Source organism: Passer montanus, unplaced genomic scaffold (assembly GCF_014805655.1).
Source record: "Passer montanus isolate IOZ18808 unplaced genomic scaffold, ASM1480565v1 scaffold15, whole genome shotgun sequence".
In the NCBI taxonomy this organism is placed as follows: domain Eukaryota; kingdom Metazoa; phylum Chordata; class Aves; order Passeriformes; family Passeridae; genus Passer; species Passer montanus.
In genome coordinates, this window is record NW_024362051.1 from 10,226,168 (window position 1) to 10,245,505 (window position 19,338).

At 43.0% G+C, this 19,338-nt stretch overlaps 1 protein-coding gene across 13 annotated transcripts in view; it reads left to right on the top strand.

The window, feature by feature from the left end:
- SGCD (sarcoglycan delta) overlaps window positions 1-19,338 on the top strand; it is a 307,378-nt gene that overhangs the window by 110,990 nt on the left and 177,050 nt on the right. For 10 of the 13 annotated variants that reach the window (XM_039701186.1, XM_039701174.1, XM_039701171.1 and 7 more), the window contains one exon: window positions 5,486-5,671. The gene's annotated coding sequence lies outside the window, so the exon portion shown is untranslated. Of the gene's footprint in view, window positions 1-5,485; window positions 5,672-6,496; window positions 6,655-18,674; window positions 19,006-19,338 lie in introns of those variants that run through there. The other 3 variants (XM_039701182.1, XM_039701183.1, XM_039701187.1) reach the window with 3 other exon arrangements.

Here is a 19,338-nt window from a genome sequence, read left to right on the forward strand (position 1 = left end):
GATGAAGGGACTTGCTTGAACCTGTAACTGTGAAAGGGAGACCTGCAGTTTAACTGTGACACCAAGATGAGTGACGGGATTGTTTCCTTGTTAGATTCCCATTTCAGGCTAGAGTAAGAAGAAACCCACTTAGATCTTGTTCCATCAGTGAGGGTTGTATCACACAGCTGCTTCTGGTACAAGCCTGTCAGCTCTTGTTGGGAGAAGTGGCTTCATTTCATTACTCGATTATTTTGATGATCTGTCTGGTTAAATGGAAGCTGCTTGCTACTCACCACTGAAGTGAGTTCAGCATTGCTTTTTTCCACCCACAAATGTGCTTCCAGCCCTTTGAAAGCATTATTTGACAAGGACATATGCATTGCAGTGACTTCGTCATTGCTTTCAATTGAACTGGCAGAAGAAACAATAATCTCCTGAAAGAGCTTCAGTACAAGGGCAGATGTAAACATCTAAGGGGCCCAAGAGATCTTATTTTATAGTCTAAGCAGACTGTAATGGTAGGAGTAATAATGATAAAAACACTTAATCGTGTAATGCAGCTTTGGCAGTTGGAGAGTTAGACAGTAACCTGCAACTTAATGCTTTTGAACTTGGGAAGCAGCTTTGGTTAAAACCAAATGCCTGCTGAAGAAAGGAGTTTAAGTTATTTCAAATTGGAAGTATTTCCATGGCATTTCTTGGGCTCATTTTCAGAAACTATTTACTTACGTGCAACAGCAGCAAAACCTGTTCAGTGTCATAGCATTTTGTAACACAGCAAGGTATTAATTACGCTCTTGAACCTGGTAATGTAACATTGATGCTATTATGATGGGAATAGTTCATTCAACAAGGGTGATTAACCACTTATTTCCTTTTTCCTGAATACCATTACTTTGTACCTGGATAACAAAAATCAATGCTGATCTTCAGCAGCATCACAGTATTCTATTGTATTAATCTCAGTCAACATATTCTTCATTTTATTATTGCCTGCATTCTTTAATTGAGTTCATTTCCCATCACACCACCAGCCCCCACCAAATTTCTCATTGTGGGTTTTATTACTTGAATTGGAGCTCTCCTATTTCACTATTTGTTTTGTTGGCAGGGAAGGGAGAAAAAAAAAGCCTCCAAACAGCTGAGTGCCAGTAGTGCTGATGACTTCTGTTTTATTTATGTTTTGCACTGAGCCATGGTGAATGATAAAGTGTGTCTGGGACACGGCTGTGGGCAGCACTCTAAGTGTTATAGTTGGAAATCTGCCAGAGTTGCATTGCTACCAATTTTTTACCCTTAGCCTTCTGGAAGGAAGGATTCAAAGTCTCATTTTATTCCCTTCTTCACCTGTGTCACCTTTGCAGTAAATTAATGTGAGATGTTTAGCAGAGATGGAGCTGACGTGGTGAGCTGTTGCTCCCACAGCTTCCCCTGGCACTGGAGCTGTGAGGAGTCAGGAGCATCCTTTGGGATAACAGAGAGCTTGGCTTGCAGCTGGAGCCTGTGGTGAGGTTGTGCTGATGTTGTCCTGGAGCTCAGCAGGAAACTCTGAGCTTGATCCCGAGGAAAAAGCAAAAAGCAGCAGTTGTTCCCTGCTCAGCTGTGTGGGGACTCGTGTCCGGGGCTGTAATTAGAAGATATACCTGCTAATGAATTGGTGTAATCCCCTGCTGTGTTCAGAGTCTGTTGGGGGATCTCTTTTCCTGCCTTTGCAGAGGCAGGTGACCTTGCTAAATACTTAGCAGTAAAAATGTGTTTTCCCTTGCTTGTTTCACAGCCTTTCTTCTGGCTCTGCCAGTGGAGCTCTTCTTTATTAATTGAAAATACTTACTCAAGCTTAGTTTCAGGGAAGGAGGGAAGTTAGAAGAATGAACATGAACATGTTCCATATGTGTCATGGATGCACACACATATGGAATTCTGTTTTCTTAATGGCCACACTAGCAATAAAAACAAAAGAAATGTAATATTTAAGCAAGGAATTACGTTTTCAATTACTTTTCAGTCACCAGCCACTTAAAATATTTTATCTTTTCTCCTCCCAACTAATTTATTCAATTGCAATTAGGTAGATTGTAATTAATATTTGATGAGACAAACTAATACTAATTTGAATATCTACTACACTGTAACATTTGCTCACAGATGTGTTGTTTAGCTCCTAGATACCTCTTTTCTGCCCTTGCTGAAGTTGCAAATGCTCATCAATGTTGCCACAAGGCCCAAGCTGTACCTCAAGCTGTATGACACACAAATATAAGGATGAGTGTGCTGGGTCAGAGGAGGGTCCAGCCAGCTCCTGTCCTCACCCCGACAGGGATCAATAGTTGATGCCTAAAGACAAGAATTAAGAACAGGGCAAAGGTACAGCAAGGCTTCCTGAGAGACAGAAAGTCTCCCAGACTTCATTGATTTGTGGCCTGGAAACATCCCAAGGTAGAAATGGTGTCTTCAAATTTAATATTTGAGCTTATTTGTTACGTCTAAAGTATATAGTTATTTTGTATAATTCATGCTTCCATCAGCAAAGGACTGAAATTCCTCCAAGGGAAATACTCTCTTTTTACTGGAAAAATGTCTTGTCTGCCTTTTCTGATTAATGAGAACATCCATATGCCGGCTTTTGTGAGTGGAAGACGGATCTGATACCACTTAACTATGTTAACTGAATGTAAAAATCTGAAGTGGTGGGCTAATGAAAGTAATTTGCAGTTTGTCGGCGTGTTCCCTCTGATCAAAGACGAGTGGGGGAGCACAGCAACTCAGAAACAGCACAAGCAGGCTGTGGGATTTCTAGGACATGGGGCATTTTTTTGCAAGTTCAGACTTGGTTTTGTTTCAGGTAGGAACAGCGGCAGCTCCTACAGCAGGTGCAGGCTTAAATGGATGATTTCTGTGTCAGGGATCATATGGATTTGGGAAGGATCTTAAAGACCATCCATGGACAGCTTCCACTGTCCCAGGTTGCTCTGAGCCCCATCCAGCCTGGCCGTGGACCCTTCCAGGGATGGGAAGCCACAGCTTCTCTGGGCACTGTGTCCTCACTCTGCAGCTCCTGAGGCTCTGGGCTTGGCAAGAGCTGCCCAAAGCCAAGGAGGTCCAAGGAGCACCTTGGCAGCTCTGTGGTGGGCTCTCTGAGGCTGTGAGAGGGAAACCAGCTAGACACTGACCATCAGGTCAGGACTGACCTACTGAATGTGAGGGGGTTTTCTTGCCAAACTGTACAGGTTTGGGCAACACAAATGGCATACATTCCTTTTTTTTTTACTATATTTTTTCTTCTTTTTTTTTTTCCTTTGTATGGTTCTGAGCCAACACAAATTATAGCTCGTGAGGGTTTCTATGCATTTATCTTTTGTAGCTTTTTACTTTATTGCTGACTAGGATGGTCCCTGGCCTGGCTCCCTGCCCCTGTATTGTGTGATACACATCAGCAGAGTGTGGAGGAAGCACACTGCCTTCAGACTGGAGCATCTGCCCTTTGCTGCTTCCTGGAAACCTGGCCATTGATTTAATTTCATTAAGTTGCCCCATCTTAGTTATATCATGAGAGATGGGAATTGTGCACACTCACTGCATTTTGTCGTGAATAAAGTTGTTTTCACCTCGACATCCATACCTCCTGTTACTTTTCTTCCTTCACATTGCTAGATATTCTTTGGCAGACTGTTCTAAACAGAAACATTCAGAACCCCACCTTTCCCAGCCTGAGCTCAGGCTCCTGCACTCAGGTTGCAGTGATGATCTGGTCCTCTTGCTCTACTCAGCTGATGCTCTGGTTAGTGCACAAAAATGTGGCACTGATTTTCTTTAGTGACTATTCTGTGTTACAATTTACGAGTAGAAATGAAAAAGTAATTGTAGCTGTGGTCTCCAGAGATAAAATCCTTAAAAGCAGTAGAATTAGGTCTTACTGCTGCCTGCAGATCAAACTGGTGCAGCATCAGCCATTCCTGTGCCCATAAGTCACTCAGCAGCCATTTCAGTTGGCAGTCTGATTTTTCATGGTTGGCCTGGAAGAGAGCAGGAACTGAAGGTCCAACTTTTGTCCTTCATGTCTGAGTTCAAGAAAGGCAGGAATTCTGCAAATGTGTACAACAATCATGGGGCTGAGATCTGCCACCCTGACTCTGTTGTGGGTGTCCTGCAAGGTGTTGTGGAGCCTTTAGGGGTGTATGGAACATATGAGGTCCAGTAAAGTAATTAGTGCTAAATGAAGTAAATTTATTTGATTGTTCTGATCTGTGTGACTATGCGTGCCGTGTGGACTTCAACAAAAAAAGAAAAACCCCATTATGTACATCTGTGTGTGTATATATATGTAAAAGGCACTATGATGCTGACTTCCAGAATGCACGATTTCATGTGCTGGTTGCTGAAATACTCGTTCTTGCAAGCCCAAAACCTAATGTGTTTTCCAGATAGGTGTAACCTTTCATGGGTTCAGGGTTTCTTGTGAAGGTATAATGGGATTTTGTAGGACTTTGAGCTACCATGGGCTTTCTACTCTCTGATGTTTTTCCCTTTGCTTTTTGTAAAATTTCTAGGCAAGGTCAGAGTACATTCATGGCTCAGAAAAGCATCTCTGGGTGTGGTTTAAGGCTATGAGCTGTGGATATATCTGACATAGGGAGCTCAGATCCTGCTCTTTCCTCAGTCCTCACCTGTTTTGTGCTGCTGGGCATAGTTTTGCTTCACAGGCTGTATTATCTGGGTGGGGGAAGGATGGTCGTTTGAGTGTTTCCCATCTGCCAGGGCTTAGGGATGAGCATTTGCACTTCACAGAGCTGCTGTGAGGTTTCTGCTTGCTGCTGGTGGTGCTGTCTCTCACCTGGAGTCTGCAGCGAGGCCCGCATCCCTGCTCAGTGCCAGGCTCTGACCTCTTGGGAGCTCTGAGCACCTCTAGCAGTGACAGTGGCTAGAAAATGTGTTGAAGGCAAGCCCCCAACTCCCAGAAAACCCCAGGACATTTCCTAGTCTCTGGCAGTTGCGTTGGAGTCAGAACTTTGGGAACTGCGGCGTGTTGGGCTGGCAGTCACGACTTCCCATCTGCTGTGAGCTCCTAAGCTTTGAATTTCTTGAGTAAGAGCCATTTTATCGTGCAGAGTATTAAGACTGAGGTGATGGCTCTGCTTTTAATATGAAAGTCCTGTTATTCTTCAGAAATGCCATAATGAATTAAAATATTCCCTACGGAGAAGTGCATTACATACTTTTGTGTTACAATATTGGACTGGAATAAAAAGCAGCCAGGCTGTCACTCATTTCCTGGACTAGGGACACTATAAAAGTACTGTAAAGCAAGAATAGCTTTGCACCACATTTCTTGAATTCAATGATTGCCCTCTGAAGGTGCCACACATGATGGATTGTCACAGATTCTCTGTCCTGCCTTGACATTTCATTCCTATCCAATGTTGTCTTGTGTTCTGCTCTGAATCTGCCAAACAACTGACCCTAGAATTTAATGCCACACCTTCTTCTCTTTTCTTTTTCTGAGCAGCATCCTCTGCAGCTGAGGCTCTGAAATACTGGAGGACACTGCATCTTCCTCAGGGACACGGGCAAGGGAGAGCTGGAGCCTCTGGGGGGCTCAGAAAGGAATTGTGGTTGGTGGTCGCCTGAGGAACTTACCTTCACCCCAATGTTGCTCTGAAAGGAGTCGTGTCCAACAGTCAGGTTTGGTAAGGTATGTATTTTTTCCCCTGCTCTTGTATTTTTGCTCTTTTCTGAATGTCTACATGTGGGGAAAGCAGAGCATTAGCAGCCTTTGAGTTTATTGCTGTATTCATGCCATGCTCATACTGTGTCTGTAAATAAGCTTTGCTCTCCCTGAATTTAGAAAGCGTTCAGCAGGAGTGAAGTGTTTTTATTGTCTTGGGCTTGAGGGGGTGTCTGTTTGTGTGAAGTTCTTTATTGAACGAAATGCTCGCTGATGGTTGTGTGTTGCTGCTGGTGATGGATACTTGGTGATAGGAATCTATGTTTTGAAAATCCCACTTGTTGTGTTTCACTAATGACTGTAATTCTGAGGGTCAGAGATGGGGAAAATAAAAGGAGATGAAGTAGCCCATTTGTAATTCAGCCCTGTGCTTTCCTTTGTGCTTTGTATATTCTCACTGTGTGCAAAGGATGGAAATACCACTACCAATTTCCTGTATAATAGTATTCCCTCTTTTTTGTGTAGCACTTAAAATTTTTATTTGTGTGAGTGTTCTCATACCCACACAAATGTTGCCCTGGCTGTGCTGGAACTGTAGCAAAGCAATATTGCAACCATTTTCTAACAAGAAACTGAAGGCCAGGATGTATTGTTAATGAAGATTGTGCTAGATGGGATTTTAGGGTAATACAGTCTCTATGGCTTCTTTTACCTAGGTCAGGTTATTTTTGTGAAGGCAAAGTTTTCTGAGTAAAAAACCCCAAACAAAGAAACAAAAAAAATCAGATTTAAAGCAATGGTTCCAAGATCTCTGTAGAGTGATATCTGATGACATTATCCTTTTTCATTTAGCACATGGGTATTGACTTCCTTCATATAACTGAACCAGCACTATAATGTTGCTGGGAAAAGTACAGCAGCAATATAACACCTGTGCTTGGTGTCAGTGGAGGAGCAGGGAAAAGAAGTCAAGACTTTCTTAAAAGCCTCTAAAATAAATCACAGTGCAGGTGAGTGTACATTACTTCTCCTACTTTTGATCTGGTTGGACTTGTCATGTTAGCTCTGGAAATTGTGGGCTCTAACTCTTATGCTCCAGCAGAGCTCTGCCAGTGTCTGGCAATTGCAGGGAAAAGTTGGTTGGAACAGCTTAAATTGGGTGCTTAACTTTTAAATGTTGAGGGTCAAGAAAGGTCTGTTCCAACCACAGCATGTGCTGTTAATTTGTACAGGAATTTCAAGCAAACAACACGGTTGCCAGGGCAAGGTTCCCATCATTACAGCACAGCACAGCTCTGCTTGTCTGCCTGCTCTGGTTTCTGGAAGAAGAGCTTGTTAGACATTGCTCCTGCCTTTATTATCCTCTTCACTTCTGTTTATTTCCAAGCTACTGCTCTTGTGATTATAACACTTAAAAGGGAAGGTTGTAGGAGAGGTATTTTGTAATCAAGAGAGCTTCTTGACTCTCGCAGAGAAAAATTTGGCACTGTTAGAATATAGAAATCAAAGCAGTTTTGTTTATTCCTTGTTTGGCTTTGAGATTTCTGACTTGAATTATGTAAATCTTTCTTTCAGTGAGGGTGTGAGTTTTGCTGGGTGCCCAGGGTGTCCTGGGGTGTGTGAGGATCTGCTCCAGAGATGTTGGTTGTTGGTATGTTGCTGCTCCTGCCTTGGATAGCGGGGCAGGAAAGAGCTCCCCTCTCATTCCTGAGCCAATCCAAGTCTCACTCTAGGTCTATATAAATGATTTGTGTGAAATTATTGTTAAGGCATTAAACTCTAGGTTGGATTTTGATTATACTTTTGCATTTTACTTCGTTACCATCAAATCTAAAACTTGGTTTTTATTTAAATCTCACACTTCTGGAACCTTCATCTTTAAGAAGAACATTTCACTTTGAGAAGGTTGTGCTAAACTATAAAGATTTGGCCAAACTGTTGTTGCTCACTTGAGTAGATGAGGCCTTTCCTTATTGTTTCTCTTCATCTTGGGGACTCGTGATTACCAAAGTACTTGACTGCCATCAACTTTATCTGTTCCCACAACACCCTTGTAAGACAGAAGTGCTACTTATCCCCATTTTGTAAATGGTGAATAAGAAACAGAGTCACTTCCAGGTCACTTTTAAGTGGCAAACATCTGTCCCTGATTTTCAGGCTGTCTTAGTGCACAAGCTGCATCTGCAGCCCTGGCTGAGCACAAGATTTAGTTATGGATCTTTCTGAGGTCACTGCTCCCACCCAATCCAGTTTCTTCCATGTGTCCTGCTCTCTCAAGTAGAGAGGGTTTTAATTAAGTGATTACAGTAACACTTAATGACATCAGGACTCAAGGTTTCCCTCTCTATCTCTACTGAAAACTGAAACATCTGTTCAAGTGATGTGGGCTGAATTCATTCATCTTTGCAGCACAGTGTTTGCTCACGTGAGACGAGCAGATGCCCTTTTAGCAACACTTATGAAATTGTGCTGATGGTAATCTTATTGCACAAGGAATTAGTTTAAATGGGTCTGAAGATGATGTGCAGAGCAGTAGTTTTTTTTCCGAAATTGCCCATTTTTAGATTAGTAGAATCTGGTTAGTAAAATGCTCTGTTCGGCTGAAAAGGCACATTTAATAAATATGTAAGAGAAATTTTTAAGTAGCCATTAAACATAGTTAATAAATTTTATCTTGCAAGTAGAATTGGAAAAAAACCTGTTCATTTAATGTGTTTTATGGCTCTCATAGCAATTAATTGTCTTCATTACATGAACATAAATCCTCAATGTAATTCACCTTTTTCAGATTAATTGCTATGGAAATTTTCCCTTTGCTTTGTTTAGACTAGTAATATTATTTCTCTTTTCTAAAAGCTGAATCTCAACACCACATTTTTTTATCTTTTCCAGATGTTCTGTAAATCAGTTCCAGTTAAAAAAAAATCTTTTTGTGCTCCAGGCCAGTGCAGGGGTGGTGGTGCAGCTGTGATGCTCTGATCAGGTGAAGCAGAGACTTCAAGCCTTGCTTGACCTGCAGCAGAGCAGTGGGCAGGTCTCCCTCTCTCATTCATTCTGTTATGTGGTCTGATAAAAACTTATTATTTCTTTCTTCAAATTTTTCTTTTTTCTTGCATGATTTCATTTATTAAATCAGGAAAAAAACCCTCTGACTTTATATGCCTCTCACAGTAAGACCCTAATGCAACTTTTTACTGTTTTTGCTGAGGGATACAAGTCTGAAAATTCATCAGTAAAATTGTCCTCCAGCTTTATTGTGGGAAAATTTTGGTTGGAGTGTCGCGGGATTGCTGCTTGAATTCCCAAAATTAAATTAAAAGCTGCATTTTGATTAAAGCCTTTATTCCCCTGGATTGAATTTTGCACACCAAACAGGACAAGAGGACAGCATGCAGGATTGTGTTTTACATACATTTTTTATCAGTGAGCAGGCTGAGCTTGTTTGCATGAGTAACATTTATGCAAATGTTTTCTAATGTTCCTCCGGACTGTTTTGCCAGGGTGAGGATATGAAACAGCTATAATATTTGCATGTTTTTGTTGCAAGATCAGCAGACTGGCTGTTAAGGTATCAATTCCCTTGATGACGCCACTTCTGCATCCCCATTCACTCAGCTTCTCCTCACAGGGCTTTTATTGAATCCATCAACCTGACACATATCAAAGCACAATTTCTGATAACAAATATCTTGTTGTAAAATGAATTAAAGAGGTGATAGCAGCAGCAGAACCGAGTTGAATTTCTGAAAGAAAATAAGAAACTCCAATGCTAACATGAGATTCTTAAGATACCAATCACAGAACAGAGATATAATAGTCCTTTACCTGTTCTCCTGAAGTACTGAGAAGTCAGTGGGTCTGTCTGAAGTCATTCAAAGGGCCTTGCTCCTGGGCTGGCAGCTTGTGGCTCTGCCTGCTGCCTTCTGATGTTTGTAGTGGTGCTTCAGAGAGCCTGGTGAAGTTGGGGTTTGTTTTCTTCTGGAGACCTTTCCCCTGCAAGGAGCAGCAGCCTCCTTGTAATAACTCTGCACTCCAGTCGTGCAGAGACCTGGAGACTGAGGAGAGGGAAAAGCTGGCTCTGAGTGCAGCACACATTCTTTCTCTCAGAAGCCAAAGCAGTTTGGAGCCCCTTGTCCTCTGCAGAGCTGCTGCTTGGCAGCCCATGGGCCATGTCTTTGGCAGAGCCCAGCCAGGGTGGAAAAGGGCCTGTGTTTCTTCGGGCTGCAGGTGTTTTGAAATTAGCTGGCTCAAAACCTTGGTCTGAGAACAGATTTTCTCTGTCTCCTTGCAGCCTTCTTCTATCTGTTTTGCTCTCTTTGTCCTGCTTTTTTATTCCCTTTGGTTTTGCATCTCTCAGAGGACAAGAAGCTTCTGGCAGGGCTGCCTTTGCACTGGTACTGCTCTCACTCTGCCCAGGCTCACTTACCTCTGATTTTTGGCTAGCAAGCCCTGTAAAATACTAGCTAATAATAGTCATGCTTTTTTCTCTGTGGCAGGCCTGCTTTCTGGATAAGTATCCACTGACAGTTTGCAGCCTAGCAGAGAGGAAGAGGAGGGCAGCCAACAGTTGATGTGGAAAATTAATTATGAGCTGCCATCCTCCTGCCATGTAGTTAAGGCAGTTCTGCATTGCAAGCTTTACATCCAGCTGTGCATTTCCTTCCTCACATAGTGGGAATGCTGCCAGAACAAAGCTTAGTGGAGAATGTCTCTTGCGGGACTGATCACTCAGGATGCTCTGGAGCCTTTACTGCTCTGCTTTCAGCTGTGACACCACCCAAGGAGTAATTTTTTACTTTTTGTTGGAGGAATGTTTAGCTTAATTGTGCATCCAAGTTGATAAAGATTTTTGTGTGTGGTGGGGAAGTCACCCGTGTCCCCTCTGCAGTCAGGGAGCAACATTTTTGTGTTCCAGTGTAGTGGTGTCCTGGTAACATTCAGGTTTAGAGGAGCTGCAGCTTTTTATATTTTCATCCTTCAGGATGACATATTTACTTCATAATGATCCTCAAAAACTGGCCTTGTCCACAGAAGGAGGGAGTTTGACAGGCACCAGGCAGCCCTGGGAATGCAATTACCCAAAGGAGCAGCTCTGTCCCTGTACAACCTCTGTCTTAATGATCCCAGAGGCATTTGCTGGAAGCCCCAGCACTGAGCAGTTCAGGAGCTGTTCTGGTCTCATAATTGAAGATTGGCTCCCACTACCTTGAGCTGAGCCCTGCAGAGCCAGCACAGCCCAGTCTAAGTGCCAGAGATGCCCTTCCTTAGGGAGCCCTTTAGGATACATGAAAGAGTCTGAAAGAGGGAGGGTTTGGGAAAGCCCTGACAAATTTTAAGTGGCAATTTGGGGCTGAGCTAAAGAAATGAGCACTTGGTGTAACTTTCCTCGATGAAGCCTTTGTTTAGTTCAAAGGGTATTGAAGGGTGTGGTGGAAACACAACAGTAACAGGTGTGAGGTGTTATGGAAATACTTTTCTCTATAACAGTGTCTCTTCAGACCAGAAAAACCCTTTTGGCTGCTCAAGTTTTCAGTTAAGGTACCAGATGTCTTCACTTTGTACATTTTTATTATAAAATTAGTTGTCACAGTTGCTAATTTAATGGTTAATTGAGGGGTGATCTCTAAGAAATACTGAGGATTTTGTAAAGGGCCAAATTGCTGCCTGGTGGAAGTCATTGACTGAAATCATGATGGTGTGAGCCTCATCCTCTTCCTGAGCTCTGCCTCCTGACTGACATAAATTCTACTTTCTTTCTAGTGCTGTCATGCTGATTTTTTGCAGCCAGGGGACTGTATTTGGAAGCACAAACCCATTGCACAGGTTTAGATGTGCTGCAAATAATTGTGAATGTCTAATGAAGGGAAGCTAAAACATACTGAAAATGTTTGGAAATAAGAGGGGATGTGTGCAGCCAAGCATTAGCTGTGAATGGGGAGTTCCTGTTGGCATCGTTTAATGGGAACTTTCCAGCTCCCAGTTTCTGTGGTGAATATGTAGATAACAGCAAAACCAAAAAGGCAGGGTTGCTGTAGGCAAATGGAAGGAGCCTTTCACCTCTGGGGTGAAAGGGACAATGAAGTGAGCAGCATTTCTGTTTATGGCTGACACCCCTTCAGTCTTTGCCTTCCAGTTACTGGGAAGGAGCCAGCAGAGACCCCAGAGCACTGCCCTCCTCTAAACAAAGTTGTGTCTTACTCCATCACAACACCAAATACCATCTGTTTTTTACTCCTGGCTGTCCAGGAAAAAACAGGGAGGGTTTTTTTTTTTTACCTTTTTTATTTTTTTTTCTCTTTCTCTGTTAGTTGGAATAAGGTACTTCTATTTATATCTCTCCAGACAAGCTTGGGCCTTTGGCTTGAGTGGCCAGATGACTTTTTGTCCACCTCAGGAAGTGGTCCCTGACCTTTGTGGAGATTCCCCTCTTCCTTTCTTCCCAGTGCTGCTGTGCTTTCCACTCTCAATGTCATGTGAGAAGGAACAGTTTAGTTTTACAGGTGTTGTATAAAGACTTGGGCTTGAGCAACCATCAAATTGATGTGCACTGAAGCTGTGTTGTGATGCCATCACCCACGTGGATGGAGAAGCTGAAAATCAAAGCATTCTGAATGAAGAAGCACCACGAGGGTTAGGAGTGTGCCTTTTCCCTGCAGACCTCATGCCTCTGTTGGGTATTGGAGTATGTCAGCTTCTCTCCTTCTGTCCAGTCATATTCTGGTGGGTCTGCACCAGCATGCTGGAAATACAAATATAATAAAGAGGAAGAGGAAATAAAATATAATAAAGATAGTTCCAGAAGTTTTCTCCAAACCCTTTTGCATTTTATGTGTTAGATTGAGTGGGAGAGGTGGTGCTTGACTGGCACTGTGGGGTGACACCTCCCAAAGTGTCCTGAGTTCATGACTGAAGTAGGGAGGTTGTGAGTCCTTCTCTGCACTCTCGTGCTGCCCCCACAGAGCATCACTGCAAGTTTCCCCTTGGAATGCTCTTAAAAGGGGGCAAAACAACAACAAAAAAGGTTTTTGTGCTTAGGAAGGCTTGTTGGCACCTGTCCTTGGCTCAGGAGCACGGGCACAGGGGGGTGGGCAGCCCTGCACTCTGCTTGCTTTCTCTCTGGGAGGAATTTCTAGTTATTAATGATTAATTCAAACGTTTCTTGTCATGAGTACAGTCTGCAGAGAGTGATAAATCTGTGGTGGGTTAGAGGTGGAGGTTGCTGAGTGCTGACAATTAGTTTGAGCCACAGGCTTTGCTTTCATTGGCATTTTCACAGAATTAACCTGGACCTTGTCAATTAAAATCCAGACACATTTTGATGAGGGACATCTTCTTCTAATGATAATTGTAATAATACCACTTTTCTTCATTTAAAACCTGTCAGGCAGGGCATGTTTCCTGCAAAATAACTGCCCAATTTTCACATTGCCTAAATAACTAGGAAGTATTTTTCAGTTTTTTTGAGCTGACACTTCATCACCAATAACTAAAAGCATATGAGGCCAGAGCTGTTAATCTTGGAACACTTACCAACTTCAGTCAAGGTAATTTGACTTTATCTGCTAAAATAAGCAGGTTTATTAGCCTTCACTTTGGAGGCTAATAAACATTTGATAATTGCCTCAAGTCGTTGATGGGGATTTATCCTGTTTAGGTCTTCTATTTGACAGTGTGGCTCCAGAGCATGTCCTAGGCAGTGATCCATTTCTGCAGCTCATGTATTCATTAGGTGGAGGAGGAAAGGTTGATTAAGGAACTCGTCTGAGTTGCACAAGAAGTCTGCAGTAGAAGTAACCCTGGAAATCCTCTGTCCTTGTATATTAACTACAGTGGTTTTTTATGTGTCTGTAAATACATTTAGAATCTCTCTCACACCAAAAAAATTACTATTTTATAGTTGCAATAGGATGATATATCAGGTTTCAATTAGAAACCCATTGTGGTTTTATTTTAGCATGGCATGAAAAATAAAAAAGGGAAAATCATGTTTAGTTTTGCATGGAGAAATACTTTTCATTTCTCTGAACGGTGGTTCAAGAGTGAAATCCTTCACAAATAGCCAGAGTAGGGAAGCAAAACACTCTTATCAAGTAGAACTATCTAGACCTTCCAGTCTGTCTGGTTTGAGCTTGTCCATGTGGGTGGAAAATGCTGCACTTCCTTAATAAAACTTGCTTCTCCTCTGGTCCTTCTCTGAGAGGTGTAGAAGAAGGAACTCTGATTAATTATGAGCACTTCTAGGTGATGCCATAATATAAGTAACAATAACCCACCTTATTTCTATAGCAGCTGGAAAAATGTCATCGGTAGTTTGTAACAAAACTCTTTTGTTTGTTTTGTTGTTTGTTCAAAACTCTGGCCATAGCATGGACTCTGAGTTGGAGATCCAGGCTCAAAATACTGCACTGGAGAAAGATTAAGGAATGATAACTGAGAACTAAATGGGTTTGGGCTGCTGTGCCTGTATTCTAGAAGTTTATAGTGTGCTTTTAGTCAATGCAGAGTAATCCACCTCCTCTGTGGCAGAGCTTTTCTCTTCCCTTTGCAGTGTGAACTGGCAAGCCTGTAATCTGCATTCTGGGGAATATGGAAATCACATTTACAACAGCATAGCTTGAAGGCTGTAAATATTGCCAGATATTTTTCCAGTGAGCCTTCATCAACTGAGCTGTGTATCTCACTGCTCTCATTTTTTTAAGAGTGCATTAGGGGTGATCAATAAAAGCTGACCTACCTTTGCAAGTTAAATAGGCCTGATTTTAAATGGCTAGACTTAAAGAGATTAAGATTTGCTAACAGCGATTTAAAGTGCAAGCAAGGTCCATTTACATGCCATTTCTTTTCCACTTTTGAGGTTTGAATTGCAGAGGAAAACGGGTCATGTTGGGCATTAAAGCATGGAAGTGGAAGCTGATGCCCTGTTGAACATGTCTTTATGTAGGGGCTGCCTTCCTACCCTGCATTCCACTGTGTCCTACTGGAAACATAATTTAATTCCTAGCTGTGGAACACTCCTGACTGCAGAGTGAATGCTCCCTGAACTCGGACTATAAACAGTATTTCTTGTTTGGTGCTTTTGATTTTTGGGAGATGCCCACGGAGGAAAAAAAGAATGTGCAAGAAACAAACAAACAGACACAACATAATAAAAATATGTATCTGCCTTGAACTACATTGTGGAAGTGGAGGCTGGAAGAGCAGAACTTCCCTGCAATGCAGGTCTGGTTAGGCATGGGGAAGGGATGGATTGGTGCTGTAGAGCTTTTATTTCCCTACCTCATGACTTTTAAGAACCTGAAAGCCGTGTGGAATGGTCTTGTGTCATGAAAGACAGGTTTGGTTACACAAATGAAATATTTTATTGCCTTAAAGTTAGTCTGAAGGGTGTTGTAATAAGCAGGTCACTGAGTCAAAAGTGCTGAAACAAAACCTCCTGGCATGAATGCTGTATCCTGCAGACATCATCTCTGTTACAAAGGACTGATTGAGAACATTTTAAATATTTTTGTGGCACTTGTTAATCATAACCACTCAGCTACCAGTCTGCTGGGCTAGTTCTGATTACTGTGGTGTGTAGTGTGGTGCCTCTGGAGATTCCAGCTGAGATTGGGTGTAGTACATGCATTTCTTGATGGTGTGTCTCAGTTTCACAAGCTCACAGTGTGCCAGCTGCTCTTCCTCTCCCCTGCATGGTTCATACTGAGAGGAAGAGGAGTGTGGACTCAGTGAGAGCCATCAGAAGGTGCTCAGATGTCTCCATTGTTTCACATGGAGCTTGTGTGTGTGACTTTTGCCTTTAGGCTTGCGTGCATGCATGCTCATACTCTGTTGGACTAGTTATTGATAAGAATTATCATCAATTTTGTCCCTAAATGATTTGATCAGTCTCTGTGGCCCTAGTTTGAGCCCTGCTATGCTCAGTGCTGGCGAGCGAGGTCATACATGACAGTCCTTGGCCCAGGGAGCTTCTGTGTGGAAAATCTGAGTGCAGTGGGAGGAGGAGGCACGGGTTCCATCCAGTGTGGAGGCAGCAGATGGAGCACAGCGGTGGAGATGAAGGATGTGCTGAGCTTTGTGTGTTGTGGGGCATCAATGATCAAAACTCCTCTTTGTTGTGGTGCCTGTACGAGGCTCACAGCAATCAGGGATTTGGTTTGCTGAGACTAACTCCTGCCTTGTTAACTACTACCTCTTGATTATTTCTGTCTATATCCATCTGCTGTCTCTTTGCTGTTAGATCTGCAAATTCCTCAGGGTTCAGACGGCTTTTTCTTTTAGTGTTTGTGCACTACTGAATTCTGTGGGGTTCTGGCCCAGGGTTAATGCTGGGAGTTGTTATCAGTGGCATTTGCACATGAAAAATAAGGCATTAGGAAAACAATTATTTTCACATCCTGATTATCTTTATTTGCATTCCAACATCCTCTGAATCTTTGAAACTGAAAACATTATTTAAATGAAAGATACATGATTATAATTATTGTCATAATGTTCTGTAACCACAAATAGGTCAGCGCAGGAAATGAAATTTTTTTTGGTGTGTGGTTGTTTATATATATATATACACACACATCTGTATTTGTCTGGCAGGTAGATTTTATCTTGCAGCCTCTGGCTGTTGCTTTCCTAGGTGCTTATTCATATTTAATTGAGCTCCCCCATGCATTTGCATACATAAATACACACTTGTTTTTAGCACCTGTTTGCATCTTTTAATTCTAGATGGCCCCTGAGGCTGCTGGCTTTGGGGTTTGTGCAGCCCCAGGTCGCTGGGTGTTGCACATTGCTCCTCTTTCCCCAGCCCTGAGCCCGTGTCACACTGACCTGCCAGCTGAAGTTTCCCCTGCTGGCACCACGCCACAGCCAAGTGCTTTCAGCGAGTTCTCAGCTATAATCCTGAGCTGATTTCTGGGATGCTTTCACTGCCACGGTTATCATATCAAAAGGGGAGCGATTTACATTTCCTGCACGTCTCCGTGTTGCCAGCCCTGGAGGATGCTGCAGAGAGAAAGTTAAGGCAATTTGATAAAATAACGAAAATGAGCCTATTTACAGCGCTGCATCTTACTCTGTGGAGGAATTTGATACAAAGTTGGCATTAAGTACAAATTTAGGCTGTGCAGTGAGATTATTTTGGGGACCTTCTTTGGCTGTCAGGGAAAAAATAGGAAGATTGTTCCTGAAGACTGAATGCGTGGAGAGCTGTGTACTTGGCTTTGTGTGCCGCAAAATAAATCTTTATCTTGATTTCTTATTGTGTTGCCCCTTAAAGTCTCTCTCTTCTCCTGATATTCATCCAGAGCAGTGTCTGCATAACACGTTATCTTTGGGTTTTGTCTGACCCCCTCAGCCCTCTGCAGTTTCCTCACTGAAAAAAGCATTGAGCAATCACAGCAGCATCATTTGTACAAAGTGAAACACTTTATGCTGAGGTATTTTAAGCACGTTCCTACTGGAAATGCCACAGGAATGGCAGGACTGCAGCGTTTGCTGCTGCTGCGCATTCAGCTGCCCGTATTTGTATGCAGAAGCACACTCAGTGGTGGCTTCACATTCATTTCCTGTGTATCAATTACTTATTAGTAATCCACAAGCCCAATTAAGGAGCTGGAGGTAGGATGTAATGCTGAGAGTGTGGCCATGCCTCTCCTGTTGGAGTCTGGAGAGGGAAGGGATGTATCTGGGGCAGGTGACAACTGGTGCTCTTATCTCTGAGACAGATTCCTGTGGTCTTGTCTAACTTTGCCTTAATTTCCTATTTTTTTATGAGCATCTTTCTTGGCTGTGTAGACTGTGCTGTGATGAGGGGTTGTGTAAAAGGGGTACTTAAGGAGAAGAGGGCAAAGCACTTTTGGATTTTCTGCACATTATCTTTGTCATTTGAGGTTTTGATATTGTGTACTTGCAGCTGCAAATGCAAAAATATGTGCCATAAGTTTCATAAGCTTTCCAGAAATGGCAGCAACTCCTCTGCAGGGTTTGTAGTCCCAGGTCAGGGGGTTTTTTAGGAACTGGTGAGTAGAGGTAAAAAAATTCAGCTTCAGACTGTTCAGGACAGGGTATGCTTTGCCTCTCATTTCGCTTCCCTTTTCTTCCTCATATTTCAGCAAAGAAATATCTTTGTTCATGCTTGTGTTTTACCTGCTCTTAAAAGCTTTGAAGCTTTACGTAGTTGTCACTTAACTTTAGCAAATCCTTTAAAAGCAGATCACAGAGATTGACCACACCAGGAAAATATCACCGTGTCACCTTGATTAGTTTGGGTGCCTGACCTCCTCTTCCTCCTAACTTTGACTACTGCTTCTTGTCATCTTTGATTTCATCTTTCTCTTTTCTGTTTTTCCCCCCTTTCCCTTTACTGTCTGTGAAGATTTACACTGCCTGATACTATCACCTCTCCACATTGCTTGAATCTCAATGCAGGTGCCCTGGGACGAGATTACTCTCACCCTTCAAACTGATACATCTCTTTTAATGCATGATGTCCAAAGAGAAGACCATTCCTGGATCCTGGGAATTAAAACCAACATGTTCACATGTTGCTTTATCCAGGAAAAATGTAAATCTAAGTGGAAGTCAGATGCCAGTGTGGGTGCTTGGCTGGCCTGCAGCAGGTCAGGGCACTTTCCTGTGCAAGTCATCACTGATGAAAAGGGAAGCTCTGCACTTTTCTTCTGTCTCTCTCCTTCTTTTTTTTTTCCCTCTCTATTCTACTTTTTTAAAAGAGCTGATTTCCTTAGGGAGTTGTTAATGCTCAGGGCTTTTTACCCTGACATTTCGGACAATGATGTGACAACACAAGTGCATCTATTACTCTTCCTCTGGAAGCTGACTGAAGCTAAGGACTTGATGGATAATGGCCACATTTTCCAGGAGCACCTGATGTACATGTGAGAAGAATGACTGAGTGACCTGCATATAAAGCCAGACTGTGTCAGGCACAAAGTCTGAGCTCAGTCCTGGGAGGGAAGACTGAGAACATGAACCTTTCATCATGAGGTCCTTATTTTGCTCCCCTTCTCTCTTGCAGGAAGTCTGGTGCTGTGTTGAGGCAGTGCAGGTTGTGATGTGGGAATGTGTAATCTGCTTCATGGGAAGGAGCAGGCTTGTGTGGCATGGGCAGCTTTAAGAGAAGGAGGCTGCACACCTGGAAATGGAGCATCACTTCACCTCTGGTTGCTGAAGAAAGCTGATTCTCCTCTGCCTTGGGTAGTCAGTTTACAAATTGAATGTAAAACAGCACTGGCTGGATCTTGCATTCTGTGCTGCTGTGGGTGCCCTTCAGGGAGAAAGGAGGAGAGCTGGAAGCCCTTGGGGCTGGTTGGGGCTTTGGATCTGGAAGTCACAGGCCACTGGAGCAGGTGAGGTGTGCTGGTAGGATTCTGTGCCCTTGCTGCTTTGCTGTAGATGTGCTGTAGACCTTTTGCTTTGCTTTATATTCTGCCATGCTGACTGGCTAAAGATGATTTTGAACTCGTGCAGCTGGGAAGGGATGGGGAGGAAGGGGGGTCACAGTGGCAGGGCTGGGTGCTCCCCCCTCCCTGTTCCCCAGGACATCACTCAGGCACAATCCCACTGACCCCTGACCCGTGTTCTCCCAGTTTCTCTCTCTGCAAGACCACAATGAGAAGTGATCAAGGGTTCAGGTAGTTCTCATGGAACTGGAGAAGGAGAAGTGTAAGAAGCAATGCAGG